Genomic DNA, 7,139 nt, shown 5'->3' on the forward strand with positions numbered 1-7,139 from the left:
TACTACCAGACTAGTTGGTAATTTGTGTATAAGTAGGTACCTATATAAGGCATACCTTTAGGTTATATTTTTAAATTGACTTATCTGGTTTTCGCTGCAATCAATAGTCACATTTTAACATAATAAGTAAACAAAAGTAATACGTTATGCATACTGCATACATTGCACAACTTAGTTATAATGTCAAATAATATATAATTTGTTTTGGTTAAAATAATAAAATAATAATTTATTTAATATGACACATTTTTCCATAAAAACTAATAAAATGATATTAATATTAAATTTATTGTGGGAAAAAACAAAATAAATCCATGCCGGGTCAAGTTCATTACATTTTTATAAAATGTTTATAGAACATAGACGAACAAACAATGTCCACACATATTAATATATTATTAACCAATATCTTTCATAGAATTCAATTTTTTTTAATAAATATAGCCTATAGGTACATTTCAAACCATTTTTGTTTTTTTGAAAAATTTCAAAACGTGGCCTAGGCTCGTTTGGCAACAAGCCCTTCAATTAACTTTTTTTTTATAGGACATTGAAACGTCCTTTCATCAATAATTTTATTGCACCATTAATGCTTAGGTTTATACTTAAAATGGTAGGTGAGTAGGTATTGATTTTTGTTAACGATTGTTTGATTCTATGCAACAACGGTTGATGAGAAATTTACGATTTTTCAATGGCGTATGGTTTGCGTTCTGTTTTTGAAAACATTTAGTTACGACGTTACTTACAAGCCCGTCTATCGATTACAAATTGAAAACTAATGGTACTTCGAGTTTGTCTGAATATTGTAAGCTCTCTCAGCAGTTTTTGATAAAATTGCTAAAAACTGAGTAATGAGAACAACCCATGCAGTTGGAGCGATTTTTAATGAAAACATAATGCTGTATTGCCGTTTTTATAGTGTAATTTTTTTCGGAACGTTTTATACTTGAGACTTAAGATAATGTCCATTTTTTTCATTTGGTTAAAATATTATTATTACAGCGTTTAAAGGATATCGATTTTTGAAGTCGTAATTTAGTATAGGTACTTTTCACAAAAATGTACATTGACATGTTTGATTTAAATATTATAATATATTATTTAATACACGGTATATTGTAGTGTTTGCTGATAGGCATTAGTTAACTGCACTAGTGTACTATATTAGGGTACCTAAACTAAAAGTAACTTTTAGTCACTTAGTAAGTATTTTTCATTAATCGCATTTAATACTAAATCGCCGATTCATAAAAATGTGTGATGAATTTATCGCTATGGCAACTATTATTTAGCCAGTAGTCGATAATATTTTTATATATAGTTTTGTTACTAACGTTTTTGTATACGATAGGACTATGCTAAGTTGATGATAGTTGATTCTTATGCAAATTATAACATAGGTTATATCAAACACTCATATTCTGCTCTACAAGTTTGAATGACGTCAGCACTTTTGTGTCTATAATGGTGATGTACATAATTGCTTTTATTGAATATTACAAAACTCCATTTATTCACACGACTATAAGACATTTTGACCAATCATTTTTATAATTGTCGGGTGTTATATGTGATGTTATGCGTGTATTGTATTAATAATTCTGACTTTAATCTATATAATATAATATGTTACCGTATAAATTATGTAATATTAAGTTAATAAATTCCCCAAATGCCCCCAAAATCAGTAATAGCGTCTAGGCATTAACAGGCAACACACATAGGCAATGTTGTAAAAATAATTTGTCACCTAATATTTTTACATCTATGACTAGGAAATTACCTTAATGTCTACTGTACTGCAGCAGGTAAACAATATTGATAATTTTGCTGTACAAAATATTCGAATTGGGTAAGAAATTTAAAATTGTGCTACATGTAGAGTGCTCAGAAAAATCAGTCAACCTGCTTATTATAGATATGTAATATAATATTATATGTTATGAAATGTGCAACTAGGTACCAAGTACCTACGCGTACCTGTGTATAAATCTTATAACTGATAATACAAATAAGTTTTCCGTTATCGTGATTCGCCAATTAATATTGTATACCTACCTACTACCCAGTACCGTGTCGAACTTCATTAGATTATGAGACACAATCATTTATATTAGTAATTATAAATACTTATATAAGTAATTACGTATTTACGTAACTGATAACTGAGAAAGATTGGCTTAGTGTTAATGTGTACTTAATAAATTATTTATTATATGTAAAATGACCCTATAGTTCCCAGGAAACCTACCACCCTTTAAACTGAGGCACGTGCCTCAAATAAAGTCCTTCTTCGCGCCATTGTAGTAGTATTGCCTATTTAGGTGTATATAGGACAATGTACGGCTATTTATTACTTAAGGGAATTCAATACCGATCGTTTTTTAGGAGGTTAATGTATTATATAGTCAATTTTCTATATACATAAATGTGGATCGTGTAAATATGTGCGTAATAAGTGGTCATTACTCATTAGTGTGAGTACCAGCAGGGGCGTATTTAGAAATGCCTAATGACTAATTAGGGACACATATAAAAATTCAAACTGTACATATTTACCATTTAAAAATAATGTATATTAGTTTTATATTCCCTAAGTGCACACACACGTCAATATATCATTACAAAACTCACAGCAGAAATATTATTTATTTATTTATTTATTTTTTTTTTTTGGTCAGAAGTATGAACAAACCTATTTATCCAATATTTCTTAAAACATAATATTTGAATTTGTCATGAAATTTACTTTCATTTTCATTTTTTAATTAATTTTCCACTTCAATACTCGAAAATTCATAGTATTCAGATGGTAAAAATGTTAAAGGTAATAGGTACACAGTCTAATATGATCGGAAATATTGTTATTGACCAACATCATTAACTTTAATTCCTTAATTTACGTATTTGACAGTAAGTGGTAACATATCATAATAATATATAACATTTAAGACAGGCATGGGTATTTCGGGCTGGCTCTGGAACCTCATATCCAATCTTTGAATCGTAATGCATTTTCTTCTAACTTATCATGATTTAAGCATAGTTTACAAAGATTGTACACCAATAATTTCGCGAAGTGACTTTTTTATTATATTATTATTTTCTGAGTGGAGCGACACATCTATTGATTCAATATTTCAATAAATGATGAGTGTTTTTATTTTTTTTTTGTCTGATGACACTTTTTATAGTAGAAAATGCTTCAATCCTACACTTCTATATCTTTTTTTGAAAGTGAACCCAGTTGGTACTTTGGGATGAAAATTAAAAAGGGGCATTAAAAGTAATGCAGTTCTTTTTTACTAATTACATTTTAAGGATCAAAGAAACCAGACACTTTTACACAAAACAAAACACAATTTTGATTTTGTTAGTTTGTTATAATTCAACAACGAAAATACAAAATTGAAATAAAATGTCGAAAATAACGAATAACCGTAAATATTATGACATTTTCAACAAATTTTAAGTTATTTTAAGTACTTTCTACATATCGTGGTATAATTTTAAAAATATTTTGTGATATTTATAGACATTTAAAATGGTCTAATTTTTCTATTATTTTTATTTTGAAGTGTTCTAAAATGTGTATGCTCGGCAAAAAGCTTATAAATGTGATACAAGATCCCACATAAGTTGATAAATTATCAATTTATAAATATTTAAAATATGTAGACACAATTATGTTTACAAGCGTTTGAAGATTAAATGTTGACAAAATTTGTTATGATTTCCTTCGTACCTTAAATTATTTTGTAGTTGAAAATGTATAAAATTTTCAATTTATATAGCTGAAACTTGACAATTTAATTCACGGATCCCCATAAATAAATATGACTGAAACTAAAAAAAAAAAGTGGGTAAGTGGGTATCGTTCTGTGGTACAGTAGGTTACAAGTGAGTCATTGTAATGGATGGTGTTAAATTTAAATATTATAAATAGACATTTTTTTTTTTTTCGATAATGGTAGTTAAACTTATAAGAAATCTTGCATTACATTATAAAATCATAGATTTAAAAAGAACAATTTTTAGGAATTCCTAAATAATTTGCACATTTTCGTTATTTGCTTGTAAAAAAAAATTGTGACATTGAATTTTTAATATTTTTAAAATTTTATTTTAACAATATATTAATAAGCCTTGTATTAAATTTTAATAATTTTTTATCCAACAAATACAATTTTATTGACATTCAGAGAAAAAACAATTTGGAAACTGAAAATAGAGCTCAAAACAAGTCAAAAGAATTAGAAAAGTTTATGGAGAAGAGAAAATGGTAATATAAACATTCAGAGAAATTTTTATGTGATCTAAGGTTATTTATTTTAGAGTTACACCAAAAACTAAAATTGTTTTTTTCGAAAACCGATTTACGTAAAAATCCCAATTTTTCTTTAATTTTTTTTTCCGGCGCTTTTGAAAACTACTGGGAATTTTGACCACCAGAATACACTAATTAGATTAAGTAGGTCGGATTAAGGAGCCGGTGCATTTTTTGGTACAAAAAAATGTCTTAAAGGAAAAACCCTCACGCCCTGTAGAACAGTCAGATTTCGTTAATTTTTTTTTTATTTATAGAATATTTTGAAGGTCAAAGCCCGATTTTGAAAATTATAGTTATAGAAGCTGAATTATATAACGTTTGGAGAGATAGAATAAAAGGTGTTTTATAATTTTACCTGGTAAATCAGTCTTATCAGAGAAATTTTGTGTAAACATAATAATATAATATAGGCATATAGATACAATACAAGACTAAATCTTTATTATATTTGTGTCAATATAATTTAATATTATATGATTATACCGATTTCTTCAATCACTTAGTATCTTAGACTTTAGTTTGATTCATTTTTCTAAATTGAACCGTACGAATCATGAATGTAAATATTAAGTACCTAGTGAAGTTTTTGAAACCCGTCGTGGTAAAAAGTGCGTTATAGTTGGTAATTTTAAGTGAAGTGAATTTAGAGTAAACAAAGACCAAAGAACAATTTTTCATTGTAGGTACCTACTTTTTTGGGGACACTTGGAGGGGTTTAACCCTTTCAATATTTAGCTCCATAATTTAGCTCCTTCAAAAAATAATATGTTAATTTAAGTTTTAAATCCTTTATTAATTATCTATCTAATCGACTAATAGGTAGCTACAGTAAACGTTTGAAGAAATTATTTTATAAAGTTTAAAGAACGATTGATTATTCACGTGTTTTCTTTGCAGATAAAGTTAAGTGATCCGAAATTTATCCATAGTACATAATATAGGGTCAAGGGGTTCGGGAGCCGGTGCGTTTTTTGGTACAAAAACGTGTCCTACAAGAAAAACTCTCATGCCCTGTAGAATAGTCGGATTTCGTTAATTTTTATTTATTTAAAAGTAGAGGACATTTTGTAGGTCAGATCAACGCCCGATTTCGAAAATTATAATTATAAAAGCTGGAATATGCATTTGAATAATGCACAATATTTGTTCTTTTTCAAACGTATTTTTATACTACGATTTAAAGTAAAATAAAAATTTGAACTTTGATCCAACCTGCAAAAACTTTTCATCTTTCAGATAAATAAAATGACTAAAATTCGACATATCAACGAGGCGTTATAGTTTTTTTCTTTAAAAGCATTTTTATTTATTAAAATAGTGTTCGATAATAGTCATCGATGTCAATCAATGCCTTGTGCGTGCGTGTGCGTAAATACCTTTATTTGCGAGTGTAATTATAGTTCACTCACACTAATATCGATTTACATACTCACACACATGCACTTTCCGTGCGAGGCCGATAAAACTTGTGAATTGAATTGCCTAAATTTACTCCTTAATAAATGACAGGCACCGACACCCTTAACTTTCTCAAGATACTGTCGTAGCTGTTTTATAGCCCCAAACGGTGATGACAGATACAAAAAAAAATTTTTTTTAAATACACATTATCTAAATACATTTATCGCTCCGCTCAGAATCTAAAATTGCATGTTAAGATGTCGACAAATCGTCAATGATAAGAAACGATTTTAGTTATTTTGTTATGATTCAAAAATATTATTTGAGACTTCAAACGTTCACGTATATTTTATTGTATTTTCTTAGGAACAAACAATGAAATGTTCAATATGTTTAGATTATTGTATGTTATTGTCTATTCATACCACGAAGGCTTATCTATTCAAATCGTTATACAGTAAGTCATTAATTGACAAAAAGTTCTGTTTTCAAATGAGAACCCTCCTTTTTTACTATAAATATCACCCAAACCCATATTGGTTATGGTATTGGTGGACCTATTATCCTTAGTACACAAAGTTAAATAACTCAAAAACTGCTCGTTTGAATACTTCAACAATATCAGAAAAAATATCTGACAAATAATTTAAGGTTAATACATTATAATATATAATAAATCATGGTAAATAAATGCAGTACTTACATCAAGATTACTCAAATTTTATAACAATTGGTATAATATGCTTATACCATATTATATTTTATTATACGTTATATTTACTGGGACAATCACGGAATACATTTTTTTAGTATTCAATGAATTTTTAAAAGTGATATCACATTATTTTCAAATTTTGCCCGTTGACTTGACATTGTTATTAACATTAAAATCTGTCAACATCCATACCAATCATTAGTGTCTTTCAAGAAATTTTAAATAACTATGCTATGCTCCAATTCTATTTTAATGTGTTAAACTAAAATAGTAAAATGTGTGGTACATTTTTCATCAACTTATCAATTATCATACCAATATCTAAACTGTCCAATACATGGTTTATTGGTGCACGTAATATATAAGGTATTAAATAATAAAATATAGGCAGTATTCTATACCAGGTGAATGGTGATCCATTATAAGTAAGACAGCCATTACTTTAAAATCTATTTAAGATTTTGGAAATATTTTTTAACATAATTTTAAGACGTTAGATAACAATTATGATTTTACCATTTTGAAACTTTGCCATTATGAACAGTAAGTAACGACCTAAAATTATGTAAAATAAATATTTTCAAAAACGTTAGTGTTTTCTGAAATATTTAGTCTTATGTTAAATGGAGTACCCAGTGTACAATCATTCGGTTTGCAAGATAAATTCGTCGTGGTGAATTTAGTCATGAA

The sequence above is a fragment of the Acyrthosiphon pisum genome, chromosome X, assembly GCF_005508785.2.
Source record: "Acyrthosiphon pisum isolate AL4f chromosome X, pea_aphid_22Mar2018_4r6ur, whole genome shotgun sequence".
In the NCBI taxonomy this organism is placed as follows: Eukaryota; Metazoa; Arthropoda; class Insecta; order Hemiptera; family Aphididae; genus Acyrthosiphon; species Acyrthosiphon pisum.